Source organism: Ranitomeya variabilis, chromosome 5 (genome assembly GCF_051348905.1).
Source record: "Ranitomeya variabilis isolate aRanVar5 chromosome 5, aRanVar5.hap1, whole genome shotgun sequence".
Classification (NCBI taxonomy): Eukaryota; Metazoa; Chordata; class Amphibia; order Anura; family Dendrobatidae; genus Ranitomeya; species Ranitomeya variabilis.
In genome coordinates, this window is record NC_135236.1 from 403,820,462 (window position 1) to 403,844,541 (window position 24,080).

Genomic DNA, 24,080 nt, shown 5'->3' on the forward strand with positions numbered 1-24,080 from the left:
TAACTGTTCGTTAAACCTCAAATGTATATCACAAATGGAAATTAGGCTAGCCTCATACAAATACATTAAAACTTATACCCTTGAATGAAAGGAACAAATCGCTTATCTTCTTTAGCAGGAGACCCTTTTCCCTATTCTTTTAAGCAAGGAAAGATCTTCATTGTATAAAAAGCACACATTCTATTTATTAACCACGGCAATAAAAGGGTTGTTCTTCCCCTCCCAGGTTTATTGTAAGATGATAAAGCTCGGTGTAAAACAATGAAATAATCGCTATCAATTATTGTCTGCATGCTGTAGTTTCATGCATAATTAAAGATGGACAAAGGCAACATGAGACAGCAGCGAGTAGCATTAGGAATAGACCAGAAGCCTGGCATTGATAAACAGGATTTCTAAACATCTCATAAACATTTATCGTTCCGTTTTTCAATGAAAGGATTCACTGGTGTGTGCTCTTGCCATCCAACAACAATTGCTTAAAATAAATACCGCTTTAGGACATAAATGAATGAGCATTAAAAGTCAAAATGTTTAGCGAAATTCAGATTAACGAGGTTGAAGGATGTTTACAAAAAATAAAAATGATTCATAATTATATTTGCTCAAAAAGAGCTCCAATTTATCAAGAGACTTTATTTATCTACAAATACATTCATTTTTTACTGTTATTTATAATTTAAGGATAAAGAACAACAGCAAATATAAAGTAAATAGGCATAAGATAGTTTATAAAGCAAAGCCACATTTATTTCTAATATTAATTGAAATCTTTTGTGTATTATTTTGTGTATTTCAATGAAAAATAATTCAAGAAGCAAATACATATAGCATATATGCATGGAATTGTGGTCGATGGTGAAATTCTGCAATAATAAAACTTGGTTTTAGGGTCTTTTCTTAATTTGAAACTTTCAAAAGTTAAAACAGATAATTATTCCAAATATATTTGTTAGAATTAAACTGGTTTTACTTAAACTCATACTATGGTTTTTGATGAGATGATGTTTAAGAATAAGACGAGAGAGGAGCAAGTTGATTAAAAGCAAATTGATCTCACTATGAATTTTTGGTGTTTGGCTGGCCGTCATTTTGTTCGATTTCTTTTAGAGCCAGGGAGGAGTTAAGGAGTTAAAAAAATTTTAAAAAATGACACCTCAGTCCTAGCTTTTTTCACAGTTGCAAGAGTCATAGTCAGTGCTATAGGCACTGAGGAGAATAGAGAACATTTCTATGGCCAGAGGAAGGGAGTCAGCTGATGACTGGGGATGACAGAAGCTTTGGAGGCAGGACAAATGATGCAAGGTGAGTATGATATTTTATTTTATATTATGTTTTATTTGTTAATTGTGTTTAACAATTAACATTTGACAAACTTGCTACAATTCAAATTTCAAATTCAATTAAATCTGCTTAATTAACATTTTGACAGATTTGCTCTTCTCTATAGCATACATAAGGAATACATTACTATAGTCCTATTTTCTTTAGCTCTTGTCAGGACGGTTATGATATAGATATTGTTTTTGAAATGATTGGGTATTATACCTTCATTAGGAACAGAAGGTGTTATCCGATTGACTACTATTTTTTGTCTGCATTAATTTTGCATTATATTGCTGAAAGGATACTGCACATCATTTGTGGGAATTCTCTAAGGCCGCTGTAATAACCAATTCACACTGCCATACTGTAATCACTTAATACCAGGATGATCTCAAAGATGCAATTACAATAGTGATTTTTCGAACTCCATATATATTAGATTAAAGCCAGTCAAACTAGCCGATTTCAGCCAGATCTGTCTATCATCTAATATTGATGAGGACTTTTGAGTTCATGCAGTGTGAATTTAACTTTTTTTTTAGGGGAGATAAGCTGAAGCCAAATTTGTCTGGCAGAGGCTTTCTCCACTGTCCCTACTGAACAGACTTGAACATGCAGTCAACAAAGACTGCATTAAATGCCTTTGTAAGTGCCAGGATAAAGAGGATGATGGCATCCAAAGGCATATATTCACATATAACAGAAGTTTAGATACTTGCTATGGTGCACATTTTATGTTGGTTGCTTCTGAGATTCTGATTAGCAATGGCTGGATGTTACAATAGTTGAGGCACCAGCACATAGTTTACTCCAGTCACTGTCATTGGCTAGTGGAACTACTGCTCCCATCAGCCTAAGCCTGCTGCCGCTGATAACAGTGAGATCAGGTGTGGCAAATGGGAGTATTCATCAGCCGACGCCGTAAATAAATATTTTTTTTAAAAAGGCGTAGGTTCCCCTGTATTCTTGATAACCAGCCAGGCAAAACTGACAGTTGGGAGTTGCAACCCTCAGCTGTCAGCATTATCAGGGTTGGTTATCCAAAATAGAGGGGTCCCCATGCTGTTTTTTTAATTTAAATTAATAATGGGTCGACCCATTTTTGACAACCAGCCTTGATAAAGCAGACAGCTGGGGCTGGTATTTCCAGGCTGGTAAGGAGCCATTGATATTGGCCCCAGTCTAAAAACAGCAGCCTGCAGCCACCCAGAAAAGACACCTATCCATTACTGATCCTATAGTTATATTGTAAATAAAACAAACAGCCAAAATAAAGTCCTTTAATTGAAAGAATGACTGCTGTTCAGGTTGGCGCATTTCTAGTCCTAACTAGGGTTGAGCGACTTTAACTTTTTTGGGGTCGAGTCGGGTTTTGCGAAACCCGACTATCTCAAAAGTCGTGTCGAGTGCAATCGGCCGATTATCGCGAAAAGTCGGGGATCGACTGAAACACGAAACCCAATGCAAGTCAATGGGGAAGCATAGTCGGCAGTGAGTGGGGGCCAGGAAAACACCTACAGTGCCCATTTTAATGGCAAAAACATCCATTCTTGTTACTGAAGCTTGTCAATCTTAATTAACTTTATAATAATAGTTAGGCATTGGAAATTGGGGGTCATTTGGCTAAAGTTGTGGGGGGTAGGGCTGGTTCAAGTTGTTAGTGGGCCCAGGAAACGTGGACTACGTCACGGCAGTGGAGCAGTGAGAGGTAAGTATTTCAAGTTTGCAAGTGCTGTGATCCTGAGCAAGCAGGGGGGCTCACTCATTCGCATTGGCACTGGCACAGGGCCCCTCAAAGTACGGCGGTGTGTTTGCACGGCGGGGGCGCCTCCCACCGGCAGCGACACTTTTGCGTACTCTGAGGGGCCCTGTGCCTGTGATGTCGCCAACGAGTATGCCCCCCCACCTGATGAAGGAACCTGCACTTTCATCTGCACCCTCCTCTTTGTTCCTGTGTAAGGTGGTATAGTATGCAGGAAGGGGAACCTGAATTTCAGCAGGGTCAGATTGTGGCTGTGTAGCGTGCAAGGGGAATGTAGTGGTCTGGGTCAATGTACCACAAGACTCATCTAGCACTAGCTGGGCAATGGGCAGGATGAGGATGAAATAGGCCCAAATAATAAAGTGGGCTAAATGCAGTTCAAAATTGGTAACAGGACTAACCAGGCGGCATTGGTTTGTTCAGTGGAGTAGAAAACCCAGGAGCGGCAGACACCGTTAGTAGGCCCCAACCAAAATAGTAGGCCAACTGCAGAGTTATATTAACAACTACTTAATGAGAGCCTGAAGATTGAAGCTCAAGAAAACCAAACAGGAGAAAACCCAGGAGCGGCAGACACCGTTAGTAGGGCCCAACCAGACAAGTAGGCCAAATGCAGTTAAATATCTGATACTATAGGCCGAAAGCCTGAAGACTGAAGCTCAGCTTTGTACAGTGGAGGACAACACCAGGGAGCGGCAGACACCGTTAGTAGGCCCCAACCAAACTCGTAGGCCAAATGCAGTTTAATATCTGATACTATAGGCCGAAAGCCTGAAGACTGAAGCTCAGCTTTGTACAGTGAAGGACAACACAAGGGAGCGGCAGACACCGTTAGTAGGCCCCAAACAAACTAGTAGGCCAACTGCACTGTTATATTAACAACAACTACTTAATGAGAGCCTGAAGATTGAAGCTCAGGCAAGTAAACATGGAAAACACCATGTAGCGGCAGACACCGTTAGTAGGCCCCAACCAAAATAGTAGGCCAACTGCACTGTTATATTAGCAACAACTACTGAATGAGAGCCTGAAGATTGAAGCTCAGCTTTGTGCAGCAGAGGACAACACCAGGGAGCGGCAGACACCGTTAGTAGGCCCCAACCTAAATAGTAGGCCAACTGCACTGTTATATTAACAACAACTACTGAATGAGAGCCTGAAGATTGAAGCTCAGCTTTGTGCAGTGGAGGACAACACCTTGTAGCGGCAGACACTGTTAGTAGGCCCCAACCAAAATAGTAGGCCAACTGCACTGTTATATTAGCAACAACTACTTAATGAGAGCCTGAAGATTGAAGCTCAGCCAAGTAAACCAGGAGAACACCTTGGAGTGGCAGACACCGTTAGTAGGCCCCAACCACACATATTAACAACAACTACTGAATGAGAGCCTGAAGATTGAAGCTCAGCTTTGTGCAGTGGAGGACAACACCAGGGAGCGGCAGACACCGTTAGTAGGCCCCAACCTAAATAGTAGGCCAACTGCACTGTTATATTAACAACAACTACTTAATGAGAGCCTGAAGATTGAAGCTCAGGCAAGTAAACCAGGAGAACACCTTGGAGCGGCAGACACCGTTAGTGGGCCCCAACCACACATATTAACAACAACTACTGAATGAGAGCCTGAAGATTGAAGCTCAGCTTTGTGCAGTGGAGGACAACAACAGGGAGCGGCAGACACCGTTAGTAGGACCCAACCAAAATAGTAGGCCAACTGCACTGTTATATTAGCAACAACTACTTAATGAGAGCCTGAAGTTTGAAGCTCAGCCAAGTAAACCAGAACACCTTGGAGCGACAGACACCGTTAGTAGGCCCCAACCACACATATTAACAACAACTACTGAATGAGAGCCTGAAGATTGAAGCTCAAGAAAACCAAACAGGTGAAAACCCAGGAGCGGCAGACACCGTTAGTAGGGCCCAACCTGACAAGTAGGCCAAATGCAGTTTAATATCTGATAATATAGGCCGAAAGCCTGAAGCTCAGCTTTGTACAGTGGAGGACAACTGTAATGGGAGACAGACACAATAAGTAGGCCTAAATAAGTAATTAGGTAAAATGCAGTTCAAAATTGGTAAGTGGAGTACACTTGCAGCATAGCATGGTTCAGCGGAGGAGGGCATGTGTAATTAGTGGCTCTGACACACGAAGTAGGCCTAAAATAAAAAGGAAGGCTATATTCAGTTCAAAATTGGTAAAAGGAGTACACAAGTGGCATAGCTGGGTTCTGTGGTGGAGGACAACTGTTATGAGAGGCTTAGACAGTTACTAGGCACAAATAAGTAAGTAGGATAAATGCAGTTCAAAATTGGTAACAGGAGTACACAGGCGGCATAGCTTTGTTCAGTGGAGGACAACTGTAAGGAGTGGACTGGCCGAGACAGACACAGGTAGTAGGCCTACAATAGAAAGTAGGCTCTATGCAGTTTAAAGTAGGCTACAGGGGTACACAGGCAGCATTGTTGTGGTCAGCAGAGGACAATTTCAAGGAGGGACCGCAGACAGACTTCCTAGGCCTAAAATAATAAAGCAGGCTCGATGCGGTTTAAATTACGCTACAGGGGTACACAGGCAGCATTGGTGGTCAGCGGAGGACAATTGGAAGGAGGGACCGCAGACAGACTTAGTAGGCCTAAAATAAAATAGGCTCTATGCAGCTTCCATTATGCGGCAGGGGTACACAGGCAGCATTGGTGTGCTCAGCGGAGGACAATTGGAAGGAGGGACCGCAGACAGACTTAGTAGGCCTAAAATAAAATAGGCTCTATGCAGCTTCCATTATGCGACAGGGGTACACAGGCAGCATTGGTGTGCTCAGCGGAGGACAATTGAAAGGAGTGACCGCAGACAGACTTAGTAGGCCTAAAATAACAAAATAGGCTATATGCAGCTTCCATTATGTGGCAGGGGTACACAGGCAGCATTGGTGTGCTCAGTGGAGGACAATTGGAAGGAGGGACCGCAGACAGACTTAGTAGGCCTAAAATAACAAAATAGGCTCTATGCAGCTTCCATTATGTGGCAGGGGTACACAGGCAGCATTGGTGTGCTCGGCGGAGGACAATTGGAAGGAGGGACCGCAGACAGTAAGTACTCCAAAAAACTAAATAGATGTTAATGTCTCGCAAAAAAAACAAAACAAAAAAATAAAAGGGTGGCATACTACTTAGGTACAGGGGTGGGCTCCTATGCTGACTTTCAGACATTGTAATTTGGCACAAAGTATTTACTGGTGTAAATGTAGGACAGGGCCCCTGCCTATTTTAACTAGCATCATACATGTCAACAAATTGTTATTGTCAGTGCCAGGCATTGAAGGATTTCAGCGCATAGACTAAACAGTGGTGGAGCAGTGAGAGATAATTTTGCAAGTGGTAGGGCACTGTTTGAGCTGGGGGGGGACACTCTCTCGTGGCCGGCGGTACAGGCCCAGGGCCCCTCATGTTACAACGGTGTGTCTGACGTTGGGTGCGCGACACCACCGCCAGAGACACTTCATTGTACTATGAGGGACCCAGTGGCCGTGCCGTCGACCAAAAGTGGGCACACCCACCTCTTCAGACAAACGGCACTCTGACGGGTGCTTGCGCCAAGTGGCGAGACCACAGCCCCGTGGGGGGGAGTTAGGCCATTTAGGGAGGTGTAAACATGTCGTATGCTGTACAAACAGCAGCTGCAAATTAAGAGATTGGAACAGTCAGTAACACCAGTCCCAAAGCAAGACCTTTTTTCAGGAAACCTAGGTGTCAGCCGGGAAAGGTGGGGCAAAATAATTAGAAATCCATGAGTGGTTCATTTTAATGAAGGTTAGATCATCAACATTTTGGGTAGCCAGACGATTCCTTTTTTCGGTCAGTATTGAACCAGCAGCACTGAATACTCTTTCTGATAGCACACTAGCTGCTGGGCAAGCAAGCTCCTGCAATGCATATTCGGCCAATTCAGGCCAGGTGTCTATTTTGGATGTCCAGTAATCAAAGGGGAATGACGGTTGAGGGAGAACATCGATAATGGAGGAAAAATAGTTAGTAACCATACTGGACAAATGTTGTATCCTGTCACTTTGAATTGATGCTGCAGTACCTGTAGTGTCTGCGGTCATTGCAAAATCGCTCCACAACCTGGTCAGAAAACCCCTCTATCCAACGCCACTTTTGATTTGTGCACCTCTAACACCTCTGCCCTGTTGCCCCCTGCAGCTCGTGTGAGAACCATCACCGGTGCTGTGTGCTGGGAATGCCTGAATCAAACGGTCTACAAGAGTTGCTTGTTTGGTTGCCAATTAGTGTTGAGCATTCCGATACTGCAAGTATCGGGTATCGGCCGATACTTGCGGGCAGGGCCGGACTGGGACTAAAATTCAGCCCTGGCATTTGAAGTTACACAGGCCCACTTGTCACATGGTGACTGTATAATATCTTTGTACACTTGTAGGCAGGGCCGGTTTTAGGCAAAGTGGGGCCCTAGGTAAAGTTTAAAATGGGTCCCCAAATGCTAACATATTGCACATCACACAGAAGCCTTTCTGTTGTATTTACGTGCGCTGAGTTTAGGCCGCTAAACGAGTTTGATCGACAATACTGAAGTTGTTCAACGCTTGTTTCCCGGCCTCTTTCCACCAGCTGAGGAATAATGATGAGACAGAACGATCACTAATAGATCACCATACAGTATCATGTTTTCAGCAGCACATCTACAGTTTACACTGGCAATGTGCTGCTGACAACAAGGCTTTTTGTTCCAGCAAAAACAATCCGAATATGCAGCATTTTACTTGTTTAGTAAAATACACCCCATAGTCCTCCATATATTATAATGTGCTCCATAGTCCTCCATATAGTATAATACACTCCCTATAGTCCTCCATATATTAAAATACACTGCTCAGTCCTCCACATAGTATAATACACTCCTCATAGTCCTCCATATAGCATAATACAATCCTCATAGTGCTCCATATAGTATAATGCACCGCCACAGTCATCCATGTAGTACAATTCACTTCCCATAGTATAATGCACCCCATAGTTCTTCATATAGTATAACGTATTCCCCATAGTCCTCGATACAGTATAATGCAGCCCACATATAGTATAATGCAGCCACCCCAGAGTATAATGCAGCCACCCCAGAGTATAATGCAGCCACCCCAGAGTATAATGCAGCCACCCCAGAGTATAATGCAGCCACCCCAGAGTATGTAACCCCCATAGAATATAATACAGCCCACCTCCCCATAATATATAATGTAGCCCCCCATAGAATATAATGCAGCCCCCCATAGTATATAACGCAGCCTCCCCCATAGAATATAATATACCCCCACAATAGTATATAACACAGCCACATAGTACATAACATGGCCTCCCCCATAGAATATAATATACTCCCCATAGTATATAGCAAAGCCCGCATATTATATAGCACAAACCGCATAGTATACAGCACAGCCTGCATACTATAGCACAGCTCGCGTAGTAGATAACACAGCCCACACAGCAGTATTCAGCACAGACCACACAGTAGTATACAGCACAGACCACACAGTAGTATACAGCACAGCCCACGTAGAAGTATACAGCACAGTCCACACAGTAGTATACAGCACAGCCCACAGAGTAATATATACAGCACAGCCCACAAAGTAATATATACAGCACAGCCCACAAAGTAATATATACAGCACAGCCCACAAAGAACTATATACAGCACAGCCCACAGAGAACTATATACAGCACAGCCCACAGAGAACTATATAAAGCACAGCCCAGAGTACTATATACAGCACAGCCCAGAGTACTATATAAAGCACAGCCCAGAGAGTACTATATACAGCACAGCCCAGAGAGTACTATATACAGCACAGCCCACAGAGTACTATATACAGCACAGCCCACAGAGAACTATATACAGCACAGCCCACAGAGAGCTATATACAGCACAGCCCACAGAGAACTATATAAAGCACAGCCCACAGAGAACTATATAAAGCACAGCCCAGAGTACTATATACAGCACAGCCCAGAGTACTATATAAAGCACAGCACAGAGAGTACTATATACAGCACAGCCCAGAGTGTACTATATACAGCACAGCCCACAGAGTACTATATACAGCACAGCCCAGAGAGTACTATATACAGCACAGCCCACAGAGTACTATATACAGCACAGCCCACAGAGAACTATATACAGCACAGCCCACAGAGAACTATATACAGCACAGCCCACAGAGAACTATATAAAGCACAGCCCACAGAGAACTATATAAAGCACAGCCCAGAGTACTATATACAGCACAGCCCAGAGTACTATATAAAGCACAGCACAGAGAGTACTATATACAGCACAGCCCAGAGTGTACTATATACAGCACAGCCCACAGAGTACTATATACAGCACAGCCCACAGGGTACTATATACAGCACAGCCCACAGAGTACTATATACAGCACAGCCCACAGAGTACTATATACAGCACAGCCCACAGAGTACTATATACAGCACAGCCCACAGAGAACTATATACAGCACACAGTAGTATACAGCACAGAGCACAGCCCACAGAGAACTATATACAGCACACAGTAGTATACAGCACAGAGCACAGCCCACAGAGTACTATATACAGCACAGCCCAGAGAACTATATACAGCACACAGTAGTATACAGCACAGAGCACAGCCCACAGAGAACTATATACAGCCCACAGTAGTATACAGCATAGAGCACAGCCCACAGAGAACTATATACAGCACAGAGCACAGCCCACAGAGAACTATATACAGCCCACAGTAGCATACAGCACAGAGCACAGCCCACAGATAACTATATACAGCCCACAGTAGTATACAGCACAGAGCACAGCCCACTGAGAACTATATACAGCACAGAGCACAGCCCACAGAGAACTATATACAGCCCACAGTAGCATACAGCACAGAGCACAGCCCACAGATAACTATATACAGCCCACAGTAGTATACAGCACAGAGCACAGCCCACAGAGAACTATATACAGCACAGAGCACAGCCCAGAGAACTATATACAGCCCACAGTAGCATACAGCAGAGCACAGCCCACAGATAACTATATACAGCCCACAGTAGTATACAGCACAGAGCACAGCCCACAGAGAGCTATATACAGCCCACAGTAGTATACAGCACAGAGCACAGCCCACAGAGAACTATATACAGTCCACAGCAGTATACAGCACAGAGCACAGCCCACAGAGAACTATATACAGCCCACAGCAGTATACAGCACAGAGCACAGCCCACAGAGAACTATATATAGCACAGAGCACACAGTAGTATACAGCACAGAGCACAGCCCACAGAGAGCTATATACAGCCCACAGCAGTATACAGCACAGAGCACAGCCCACAGAGAACTATATACAGCCCACAGCAGTATACAGCACAGAGCACAGCCCACAGAGAACTATATATAGCACAGAGCACACAGTAGTATACAGCACAGAGCACAGCCCACAGAGAGCTATATACAGCCCACAGCAGTATACAGCACAGAGCACAGCCCACAGAGAACTATATACAGCCCACAGTAGTATACAGCACAGAGCACAGCCCACAGAGAGCTATATACAGCCCACAGTAGTATACAGCACAGAGCACAGCCCACAGAGAACTATATACAGCCCACAGCAGTATACAGCACAGAGCACAGCCCACAGAGAACTATATACAGCCCACAGCAGTATACAGCACAGAGCACAGCCCACAGAGAACTATATACAGCCCACAGTAGTATACAGCACAGAGCACAGCCCACAGAGAACTATATACAGCCCACAGTAGTATACAGCACAGAGCACAGCCCACAGAGAGCTATATACAGCCCACAGCAGTATACAGCACAGAGCACAGCCCACAGAGAACTATATACAGCCCACAGCAGTATACAGCACAGAGCACAGCCCACAGAGAACTATATACAGCCCACAGTAGTATACAGCACAGAGCACAGCCCACAGAGTACTATATACAGCCCACAGTAGTATACAGCACAGAGCACAGCCCACAGAGAACTATATACAGCCCACAGCAGTATACAGCACAGAGCACAGCCCACAGAGAACTATATACAGCCCACAGCAGTATACAGCACAGAGCACAGCCCACAGAGAACTATATACAGCCCACAGCAGTATACAGCACAGAGCACAGCCCACAGAGAACTATATACAGCCCACAGTAGTATACAGCACAGAGCACAGCCCACAGAGTACTATATACAGCCCACAGTAGTATACAGCACAGAGCACAGCCCACAGAGAACTATATACAGCCCACAGCAGTATACAGCACAGAGCACAGCCCACAGAGAACTATATACAGCCCACAGCAGTATACAGCACAGAGCACAGCCCACAGAGAACTATATACAGCCCACAGCAGTATACAGCACAGAGCACAGCCCACAGAGAACTATATACAGCCCACAGTAGTATACAGCACAGAGCACAGCCCACAGAGAGCTATATACAGCCCACAGCAGTATACAGCACAGAGCACAGCCCACAGAGAACTATATACAGCCCACAGTAGTATACAGCACAGAGCACAGCCCACAGAGAACTATATACAGCCCACAGTAGTATACAGCACAGAGCACAGCCCACAGAGAGCTATATACAGCCCACAGCAGTATACAGCACAGAGCACAGCCCACAGAGAACTATATACAGCCCACAGCAGTATACAGCACAGAGCACAGCCCACAGAGGACTATATACAGCCCACATCTCTTCTCTTCCTCCCCTCACCTCCTCCGAGAATGGCCCCACAGTCCAGAAAAAAAAAAAACTCTCCTCACCTCTCCTCGTGCCCAGCGTTGCTTCCTGGTTCCTGCTCCTGTCTCAGCAGCTGCAGTCTGCCCGTGATATGACATCATCGCGCACCGGCAGTGTCAGAGGCAGAGCGGGGAATGATGGGAGAGGAGCGTCTGCAGACGCTCTCTCCTCCATCATTGCATTCAACTGTACCGGCGTCTATACGCCGGTATAGTTGAATGCGACGGCGGGGGCGGCGGATTGAGCGGCCCACCACTGGCACCGGCCCTTCTGGCATTTGCCAGAAGTGCCCTATGGCCAGTCCGGCCCTGCTTGCGGGTATCGGAATTCTGATACCGAGATCCGATACTTTTGTGATATCGGGAATCGGTATCGGGATTAATATCAATGTGTAAAATAAAGAATTAAAATAAAAAATATTGCTATACTCACCTCTCCGACGCAGCCTGCACCTTACCGAGGGAACCGGGAGCCTTCTTTGCTTAAAATGCGCGCGTTTACTGCCTTCCGTGACGTCACGGCTTGTTGTGATTGGTCGCGTCGCCGTCACATGGGCGGCACGCGACCAATCACAAGCCGTGACGTAATTTTCAATTCCTGAATGCCTAGAATTAGGCATTCAGGACCTGAAATTACGTCACGGCTTGTTGTGATTGGTCGCGTCGCCATCACATGGGCGGCACGCGACCAATCACAAGCCGTGACGTCACGGAAGGCAGTAAACGCGCGCATTTTAAGCAAAGAAGGCTCCCGGTTCCCTCGGTAAGGTCCAGGCTGCGTCGGAGAGGTGAGTATAGCAATATTTTTTATTTTAATTCTTTATTTTACACAGTAATATGGATCCCAGGGCCTGAAGGAGAGTTTCCTCTCCTTCAGACCCTGGGAACCATCAGGGATACCGTCCGATACTTGAGTCCCATTGACTTGTATTGGTATCGGGTATCGGTATCGGATTAGATCCGATACTTTGCCGGTATCGGCCGATACTTTCCGATACCGATACTTTCAAGTATCGGACGGTATCGATCAACACTATTGCCAATATTTGTTCAAGGTTCTCATGTGGCATGATATTTTGCAATTTGCCTTTATAGCGAGGATCAAGGAGGCAGGCCAACCAGTAATGCGTGGGTCCCTTTTGAGGATACGCAAGGCATAATTCGCCATGTGGGCCAATGTTCCAGTTGTCAAATCAGTGCATGTGCTGGGTTGAGGAGCACTTTCGGGCAAATCAACGTCACTTTTCTCCCTCAAAAACCCTGAACCCGGCCTTGCAAAGCCAGCAGTTTCTTTTGCCCCCTGTGAAGCTTCCTCATCCAAAAAATACTCATCCCCATCATCCTCCTCGTCCTCCTCCTCTTCGCCCGCCACCTCGTCCTGTAGACTTCCCTTAGCAGACAATGGCTGACTGTCATCTAGGCTTCCCTCGTCCTCGGCTGCAGACGCCTGCTGCTTTATGTGCGTCAAACTTTGCATCAGCAGACGCATTAGGGGGATGCTCATGCTTATTATGGCGTGGTCTGCACTAACCAGCCGTGTGCATTCCTCAAAACACTGAAGGACTTGACACAGGTCTTGTAGCTTCGACCACTGCACACCTGACAACTCCATGTCTGCCATCCAACTGCCTACCGGTGTATGTGTATCCTCCCACAAATACATAACAGCACGCCTCTGTTCGCACAGTCTCTGAAGCATGTGCAGTGTGGAGTTCCACCTTGTTGCAACGTCGATGATTAGGTGATGCTGGGGAAGTTTCAAAGACCGCTGATGGTTCTGCATACGGCTGGAGTGTACGGGCGAACGGCGGATGTGCGAGCAAAGTCTGCGCACTTTCAGGAGCAGGTCGGGTAACCCCGGATAACTTTTCAGGAAGCACTGCACCACCAGGTTTAAGGTGTGAGCCAGGCAAGGAATGTGTTTCAGTTGTGAAAGGGCTATGGCAGCCATAAAATTCCTTCCGTTATCACTCACTACCTTGCCTGCCTCAAGATGTACAGTGCCCAGCCATGACTGAGTTTCTTGCTGCAAGACCTCGGACAGAACTTCTGCAGTGTGTCTGTTGTCGCCCAAACACTTCATTGCCAATACAGCCTGCTGATGCTTGCCGCTAGCTGTTCCATAATGGGACACCTCGTGTGCAACAGTGGCAGCTGCGGATGGAGTGGTCGTGCGACTGCGGTCTGTGGACGAGCTCTCGCTTCTGTTGGAGGACGAGGAGGAGGAGGGGGGATGAACGCCTACAGCCATCTGTTTCCTAGACCGTGGGCTAGGCAGAACTGTCCCAATATTGCTGTCCCCTGTGGACCCTGCATCCACCACATTAACCCAGTGTGCCGTGATGGAGACGTAATGCCCCTGGCCATGCCTACTGGTCCATGCATCTGTTGTCAGGTGCACCTTTCTACTCACAGATTGCCTGAGTGCATGGACAATGCAGTCTTTTACATGCTGGTGGAGGGCTGGGATGGCTTTTCTCGAAAAGAAGTGTCGACTGGGTAGCTCGTAGAGTGGTACAGCGTAGTCCATCAGGGCTTTGAAAGCTTCGGTTTCAACTAACCGTTAGGGCATCATCTCTAACGAGTGTAGTCTAGCAATGTGGGCGTTCAAACCCTGTGTATGCGGATGCGAGGATGAGTACTTCCTTTTCCTAACGAGAGTCTCATGTAGGGTGAGCTGGACTGGAGAGCTGCATAGGGTGGAACTAGCGGGGGTGCCGGTGGACATGGCAGACTGAGAGAGGGTTGGTGATGGTATTCTTGCTGTTGCCCTACATACAGTGTTTCCTACCACGAACCTGGTGATTCCCTGACTGCTTAGGCCTTGCGACGAAACTGCCACATTTACTGCAGGTGGTGTGGTAAACGGTGGGCTTACAGTGAGGAAACGGATGTAGCGTTGCTAACTTGCTTCATTGTGAGAGGGTGCTACAACGTTAAGGGACGTTTGGAAGTTAGTCCAGGCTTGCAAGTGCATGGTGGTTAAATGTCTACGCATGCAACTTGTATTTAGATTTTTAACATTCTGACCTCTGCTGAAGGTCCTTGAGCATTTCTTACAGATGACTTTGCACTGATCATTTGGATCTTGGTTAAAAAAATGCCAGACTGCACTCTTCCTACTATCGGATACCTTTTCAGGCATTGCACACTGAGCTACATTAACAGGATGGCCACGATGTCCTACAACTGGTTTGGGTTTTGCCACACGTTTTTGGCCAGATACGGGCCTGCCAGACGGAACCTGTTGCGATGTTGATGCCTGCTGCAGCTCCTCCTCCTCCGCTTCAGAGCTATTGCCGCCTGCACCCTCTTCCCCCAATGGCTGCCAATCGGGGTCAACAACTGTGTCATCTATGACCTCCTCTTCTATGTCCTGTGCACCTTCCTCTGGGTCACCGTGTAAGCCGGTGCTATAGCGTTCGTAACGGGGCTCCATAGTCTCATCAGGGTCAGATTCTGGATCAGTACACTGCGAGGGCAATGTTCTGATCTGAGTCAAAGGAACAGCATAATAATCAGGCTGTGGCTGTGCATCTGTGCACTCCATGTCCAATTCATCTTGTAATGGGCATGGCCTGTTAACAATTTCCCTTTCTAACCCAGGAACGGTATGTGTAAAGAGCTCCATGGAGTAACCTGTTGTGTTGCCTGACGCATCCTTCTCTGTTGTTCTGGGTGAAGAACACAAGGAAGTGACTTGTCCCTGACCGGGAACATCCACTGACAACGCGCTGCTTTTAGATTTTGCACTTTCCGAGGAGGAGGCGAAAGAGCTAGAGGCAGAGTCAGCAATGAAAGCCAAAACTTGTTCCTGCTGCTCCGGCTTTAAAAGCGGTTTTCCTACTCCCATAAAAGGGAGCGTTCGAGGCCTTGTGTAGCCAGATGATGACGCTGGCTCAACAACTCGAGACTTAGGGTCTCTATTGCTTTTCCCATGACCACCTGATGCTCCACGACCACCACCACTACCATCATTACCAGCTGGCAATGACCGCCCATGGCCACGACCTCTTCCACCAGACTTCCTCATTCTTGGAAAAATGTAACCAAACTAACAACCGTTATGTGGTCCTGTACAAGCAGGTAGAAGGTGTACGTAAACTTGTTGTGAATTTAAATCTCCCTTTTTTATGTGTGGGAGAATGCAGGAAAAAATCAGGCCCACTGTATTACACTACACAGTTTGATTGGCAGAAAGAGGCTGGCAGATATGCCACGAACAGGACTGACGCACGCAGATGCACACACTGGCAACAGAAATCTCCCTCTTTATGTGTGGGAGAATGCAGGGAAAAATCAGGCCCACTGTATTACACTACACAGTTTGATTGGCAAAAAGAGGCTGGCAGATATGCCACTAACAGGACTGACGCAGATGCACACACTGGCAATATAAATCTTCCTCTTTATGTGTGGGAGAATGCAGGAAAAAATCAGGCCCACTATATCACAGTGTAGTTTCTGCGGCACAAAATGACTGACAGATACCACAGACAGCACTGGCACAGATGCACAAATTTGGCAAGATTATTCTCCCTTTATTTTAATTTTTTTTTGTTATATGGGAGACAAGTGATTTAATCAGGCCCACTATATCACAGTATAGTTTCTGTGGCACAAAATGAATGACAGTTACTATAGACAGCACTGGCACAGATGCACAGATTTGGCAAGATTATTCTCCCTTTATTTTATTTTTTTTTTTATATGGGAGACAAGTGATTTAATCAGGCCCACTATATCACAGTATAGTTTCTGTGGCACAAAATGAATGACAGATACCACAGACAGCACTGGCACAGATGCACAGATTTGGCAAGATTATTCTTCCTTTATTTAAATTTTTTTTTTATATGGGAGACAAGTGATTTAATCAGGCCCACTATATCACAGTATAGTTTATGTGGCACAAAATGAATGACAGATACCACAGACGGCACTGGCACAGATGCACAGATTTGGCAAGATTATTCTCTCTTTATTTTATTTTTATTTTTTTATATGGGAGACAAGTGATTTAATCAGGCCCACTATATCACAGTATAGTTTCTGTGGCACAAAATGAATGACAGATACCACAGACAGCACTGGCACAGATGCACAGATTTGGCAAGATTATTCTCCCTTTATTTTAATTTCTTTTTATATGGGAGACAAGTGATTTAATCAGGTTCACTATATCACAGTATAGTTTCTGTGGCACAAAATGAATGACAGATACCACAGACAGCACTGGCACAGATGCACAGATTTGGCAAGATTATTCTCCCTTTATTTTAATTTTTATTTTTTATATGGGAGACAAGTGATTTAATCAGGCCCACTATATCACAGTATAGTTTATGTGGCACAAAATGAATGACAGATACCACAGACAGCACTGGCACAGATGCACAGATTTGGCAAGATTATTCTCCCTTTATTTTAATTTTTTTATATGGGAGACAAGTGATTTAATCAGGCCCACTATATCACAGTATAGTTTCTGTGGCACAAAATGACTGACAGGGATACCACAGACAGCACTGGCACAGATGCACTGATTGGCAATATAAATCTCCCTTCTTAGGTGTGGGACAGTGCAGAAAAATACAGGCCCACTGTTTTACACTACACACTTTCAGGGGCTGAAAGTGGCTTGAAGATATTAAAAAAAAGGGACTGTACTACAATTACTATCTCCCTACAATAATCTCTGAAAAGTATGGCAGGCAGCAATAAAAAGGACTGCTGCACACAATAAATGAGGACAAACAAACAAGATAGCTGTGCAGAAAGGAAGGAGCAACAGGATTTTTGCTTTTAAAAAAGCAGTTGTTTTGCACAGCGGCGTACACACAGCAACACAGCTATCAGGGAGCCTTATAAGCTACAGAGCTGATGCACAGAAATCTTGCCTCCACTGTCCCTGCAAAGAAAAGGTGGTGTTGGACAGTGAAAATCGCTACAGCACAAGCGGTTTGGGGGTTAATTTACCCTGCCTAACGCTATCCCTGCTTCTGATGAAGCGGCAGCAACCTCTCCCTATGCTCAGATCAGCAGCAGTAAGATGGCGGTCAGCGGGAACGCCCCTTTATAGCCCCTGTGACACCACAGAGAGCAAGCCAATCACTGGCATGCCCTTCTCTAAGATGGTGGGGACCAGGACCTATGTCATCACGCTGCCCACACTCTGCGTCCACCTTCATTGGCTGAGAAAAGGCGCTGAAAGCGTCATATGAAACGCGACTTTGGCGTGAAGATCGTGTACCGCATGGCCGATCCCACGCTGGGATCGGGTCGGGTTTCATGAAACCCGACTTTGCCAAAAGTCGGCGACTTATGAAAATGACCGATCCGTTTCGCTCAACCCTAGTCCTAGCTCTTCCTAACTAACACTTTTTAATATACTTTTAATACATGCTCTGCTCCTGTAAGCTCATCTCTCTGTAGATCACTTATCCTTCTGTTTTGGTTCTGGCTCTACTACTTTCGATCTGGTGTCCGGAATCAGAGGAACAGAGCAGGGCAAGTCACTGGTGGGAGCAAGGCTACATCTTGGTGAGTGACAGCTGAAGTGCGGAGTGGGACCACCTTGTCTTTAGTTGACGGGCACGCATGAATTGGCCAAATTATGTGCTAAGCGTCTAATTTTTTCCTAGTATTCAGAAGCACTATTGCTATTCATATTTCATATATTTCACATTGACATGCTTTAGCACTACAGAGTGCAACTTTTTTTGTTTATTGTATATGGAGGTAGCTGCTCCTAGTTGCCACCTGTTCACATTAGCTTGGTAGTGCCAGTCAGTCTTTTTGGCATTGTATTTTACCTTTCTAACTCCGCCCTTCAGCATGTGGTGAGTTTTAATTGCAGCAGGGTCCTACCTACCCATAAAATCAGACTTGAAAGAGAGGTATTCACATCTAACCAAGAATTCAGACTTCAGTCTTAGAGAGGTATTCACATTACTATAGACATGTTAGGACCCATCAGTTTTGAGAGCACCTTGTTGTTGGTTGATGGGCCTGCATGAATTGGCCAAATTATGTGCTAATTGTCTCAGTTTTCCAAGTATCCAGAAGCAGTATTGCTATTCATATTTTATCTTTTTCACATTGACATGCTTTAGCACTACAGATTGCAAATTGTTTTGTTTTTTCACAGACTTTTAGAACATTAAGCCATGAAAAATTACATTTTTTTCCATTAAAATGTTGCTTTAGTACCATATTTTTAATTTTCACAAGAAGTAACAGGAGAAAACTAACCCTTCAAATTGTTGTGCAATTCCTTAAAAATACCCTCATGTGGTTGGAAACTATTTGAGTCCATGTTGAGGTTTGGAAAGGAATGAATGCAATTTGACTTTAGAAGTACATTTTTCGCTGAAATAGATTGCGGGTGTCGTACTGCATTTGGAAAGCTCCCAGGGTGCTAAAGCATTAAAACAATCAAATGTGGCCCCATTTAAAAAACTATAGTTTTTGAGTAATTTATTTAAAAAATGTAGTTAGCATTTTAAACCCACACATAGCTCACAGAAAGTAGACCATGAACATTAAAAAGTTAATATTTTTCCAATGAACTGATGATTTAGCCACACATTTGTAATGTAAGGCTTGAAGCTCAGGTGCCGCCAAAGGGTATACGTTACCAAAAGGAATGGCTGCCCCGGGAAGCAGCTCAATGGGACAGTCATAATGCCTGTGTGGAGGAAGCTGATCTGCATTCTTCTTGTCACAGATGTCAGAGAACTCTTTATAAGCTGGAGGTAAAGAAAATACCTGTACATGTGGTTCCGTAGTCGTGGACTCAGGGACAGCTTCTGTTAACGCTGAGTTGCTCCTTGTTGGGAAGATAATCTCCTTGTTCTCCCAGTTGATAATTGGGTTCTGAGAACGCAACCAAGGAATGCCTAAAATCACAGGAAAATGAGGAGAAGAAATTAGCAAGAAAGAAAGTTGCTCCTGATGATTAGGCTCGAACAAAATTTCAAGGGGTACGGTCTCCTGATCCACAGGCCCAGAGTTTAAAGGTGACCCATCCACTGTTTCCATGGTAATTGGAGAGGCTCTTTGCTGAATTTTAATACCATGTTCCTTGGCAAATGCGATATCCATGAAATTGCCACCTGCACCAGAGTCAATCATAGCTGAACTGGAAATCCACTGTCCTGAACACAGGATCTTAATAGGGAGAGAACAGTGAGAGTTCTTTTCCTTCAGCTCCTTGGGAGGTGAAGTCATAGAAAGTGAATGGAATACAGTGTTTAAAGGCAGGCTACATTCAGAGATGTCATATTCATCATCACAGTTGTCATACTCCCCTATTGCTGCTAGCACCTTGTTAGGCCGTCTAGGACACTTAAGACAATTGATCAAGAAGTGGTCAGGCTGGCCACAGTAGAAACATAGACTTTCACGAAGGTGATGCTCCCGGCACTCATTGATCTTGCGCCTCAATTTGCATGGGCACCTCCTCCACCTCCCGAGAGGTTTTACCTGCAGGCTCTTTGGAAGGAAGGGAAAAGTTAGAAACACGGTTATATGCAGCAACTTTCTCCTGCCTACGCTCAGTAAGGCGAATGTCTATGCGCACACAATGCTGTATAAATGTTTCTAGCTCTTGTGGTGACTCAGAGCGGGCTAGTTCATCTTTTACAATACTAGACAGACCCCTTTAAAAAATAGGCAATTGTGCATAACTGTCCCAATTGGTATCTACCGCCAATCTCCTGAATTCAGTGGCATACTCAATAACAGAACGTTTAGCCTGGTGTAAAGACAACAAAGCAGATTCAGCGGTTGCACGGCGATTAGGGTCATCAAACATTAATGCCATAGCGGCCAAGAAATCATCCAAGTCATTTAACCGTGGGTCACGAGACTCATTCATCGGATTCGCCCAGGCGAGTGCGCGTGAGGTCAGTAGCATTATTACACACAATACTAGGCTAGAGTATCCTGTAATAATTACAGGGGATAACTCAGGAGACTCTTTGCGCGGAACAAGACAACTACAGGACACAGTTTTATTAGTGGTAAAGTCTATATTATCACACAGTGATTCAAACAGGTGCAGAGAGAAACTCAAGTCCACAACACTTGGTGCAAATAATAAACGCAGCTTAGCATTCTTCAGAGAAAAATGCAATCAGGCAGAAAGTCTATGAAGCACAGTATTCTTGAAGATACTTGACACGAATAAATCCTTGTCTTAGTCCAGACACAGATAGATATGCTTATAGGCAGTTCAAATCATATCTTAGCTCAAGCAGGGAGGCCTGGTTAATAGTCTCAGGTTATAGCAAAGCAGCAGCAGGTTACATGTCCAGCAAATGCAGACGAAGTGAACACGAGCAGCAGATGAAGGAGGATTACTGGAAACTTGTGCATGCAGCAGGATCACCACACAGGTTCACAGGAGCAGGTGTATATCCAGGGAGTAATCAGAGGTCAGGAGCTGGATGCAAGGCAGAATACTCTAGCACAGACTGAAGGCTGGGGTGGAGTTTTATAGCAGGAAGACACAGTGCACATGAGACCAAAGACGCCATCTTGGAAGAGGGCAGTAATGCACAAAAGGTAAAAAATGTTCAGAGTCCTGACAGTACCATCCAGTTTGCGACCGGAGGTTCTCTCTTGGGCACACTCGTCCAGGGTAGGTGGACATTTTGGTTCCAAAAGATCATCAGAGTTACTGGCGAGGACATACTGGTGGCCACATATGGCTCGTGATGTCGCAGACTATGTTCGGGCATGTGTCTCTTGCGCCAAGAACAAGTCCCCTCGGCAATGGCCAGCTGGGTTGCTTTACCCTCTGCTGGTGGCGGACAGGCCCTGGGAGATGGTCAGGATGGACTTTGTGGTGGGCTTACCCAAGTTTTGTAACTGCACCATTATCTGGGTGATCACCGACCATTTTTCCAAAATGGTTCATTTGGTGCCTCTTCCACGGCTACCTCCTGCACGGGCTCTGGCTGCCTTGTTCATCACGCATATCTTTCGCTTACACGGTATGCCGGACAAGATTGTCAGTGACCGGGGTCCCCAGTTTGTGTCTCGATTCTGGAGGGAGCTTTGTCGTCTACTCAGTATTGAGTTAAATCTCTCCTCGGCTTATCATCTCGAGACGAATGGGTTGGTTGAGAGGGCCAATCAGACTCTGGTCACTTATTTATGACATTTTGTTTCTGCCAGGCAGGATGACTGGGCATCCTTTTTACCGTGGGTGAGTTTGCCCTTAACAACGCTGTAGCCGACTCCACCGGTCAGACTCCTTTCCTCCTTAATTACGGCCAACATCCGCGGGTTCCTGTGCCTATGCCCGTGTCTTCTGCTGACTCTAGGCTGGCAGACTAGGCAGTGGAGGCACGAGACATTTTGGACCACACTCAGGATGCCATCCGGGCCTCCAAGGAGAGAATGAGGTCCTCCGCTGATGCACATCGGCGCCCTGCCCTGACCTTTGCTCCTGGCGACTTAGTGTGGCTCTCCGCTCGTAACATCAGGCTGCGTGTTGAGTCCACTAAGTTTGCACCTCGCTACTTGGGTCCCTTCAAGATCCTCGAACAGGTTAATCCTATGGTCTACCATCTAGCCCTTCCTCCATGCCTAGGTATCACCGACACCTTTCATGTGTCCCTCCTTAAGCCCGTATACATGTCCCGGTTTTCTGAGTCGTCTGCCAGAACATCGGGTTCGTCTATGGACGATTTCGAGGTGAACGCTATTTTGGGGTGCAAGGTGGTTCGTGGCAAAATATTTTATTTGGTGGACTGGAAGGGTTACGGTCCTGAGGATGGGTCCTGGGGCTCTGCAGCTCATTGCTGCCTTCGAACGTAGTGAGGCCCAAGGAGGGCCGGGCCCTGGGGGGGTAATGTTAGGGGTCGTGTTCCCGGGAAGGAGCACCGTTTGACTTTTCAATGCAAAATTGGCTGGAATTGAGATTGGATGCCATGTCACATTTGGAGAGCCCCTGATGTGCCTAAACATTGGAAACCCCCCAATTCTAACTGAAACCCAAACCCAAACACACCCCTTGTTAGTAGGGTTGAGCGGCTTTTATTTTTATAGGATCGGGTCGGGTTTCACGAAACCCGACTTTCTCAAAAGTCGGGTCGAGTGAAATCGGCCGATCCTATAAAAAAGTCGGGGTCGGGGTTGGCCCAAACACGAAACCCAATGCAGTGCAATGGGATTCTATGGTTCCCAGGGTCTGAAGGAGAGGAAACTCTCCTTCAGGCCCTGGGATCCATATTAATGTGTAAAATAAAGAATGAAAATAAAAAATATTGATATACTCACCCTCGGACGCGCCCTGGTACTAACCGGCAGCCTTCCTTCCTAAGAATGAGCGCGTGAAGGACCATAGATGACGTCACGGCTTGTGATTGGTCACGTGACCGCCCATGTGACCGCTCGCGACCAATCACAAGCCGCGACGTCACCGCAGGTCATTCACGCGCTCATTCTTAGGAAGGAAGGCTGCCGGTTAGTACCAGGGCGCGTCCGAGGGTGAGTATATCAATATTTTTTATTTTGATTCTTTATTTAACACTTAAATATGGATTCCGATACCGATTCCCGATATCGCAAACATATCGGAATTCCAATACCAGATTCAGAAGATCGCCGACCTCATGGCCGACCCCACACAGGGGTTGGGTCGGGTCGGGTTTCATATAACCCGACTTTGCCAAAAGTCGGCGACTTCTGAAAATGACCGACCCGTTTCGCTCAACCCTACTTGTTAGGGGTCGAGTTCCCGCCTCTGCACAGGGGGAATCTCGGGCCATCTCCTCTACGGTCTCCCATTCTTCTTCTGCCACAGTGGAGCCTGCTCAGCGGAGATGTCGGTCCCAGCGTCTCGCTCAGTCTGACTCTGTACAAAGAGTTACTGCTGCTTTTCCTGCCTCTGCCATGGAAGTCAGTGCTGGACAGCAGCGAGCAGACGCTTCTGGGACTAAGTCCTGCTTTTCTCGTTCTGAGCATGCCCAGAGTAAGATCTCTCAGTGGAGATCGAGGGTCACAAGATCAGATACTGCAGCTAAGGCCATTGGTCCTTCAGGAAGGTCCTGTAGGTGCTCGCACTCTGTGGCAGCCTCTCATTGGTCCTTCTAGGAAGGTCCTGTACGTGCTGCAACTATTTAAGGCTCGCATGGCCGCACGGCCCTAACCCTTA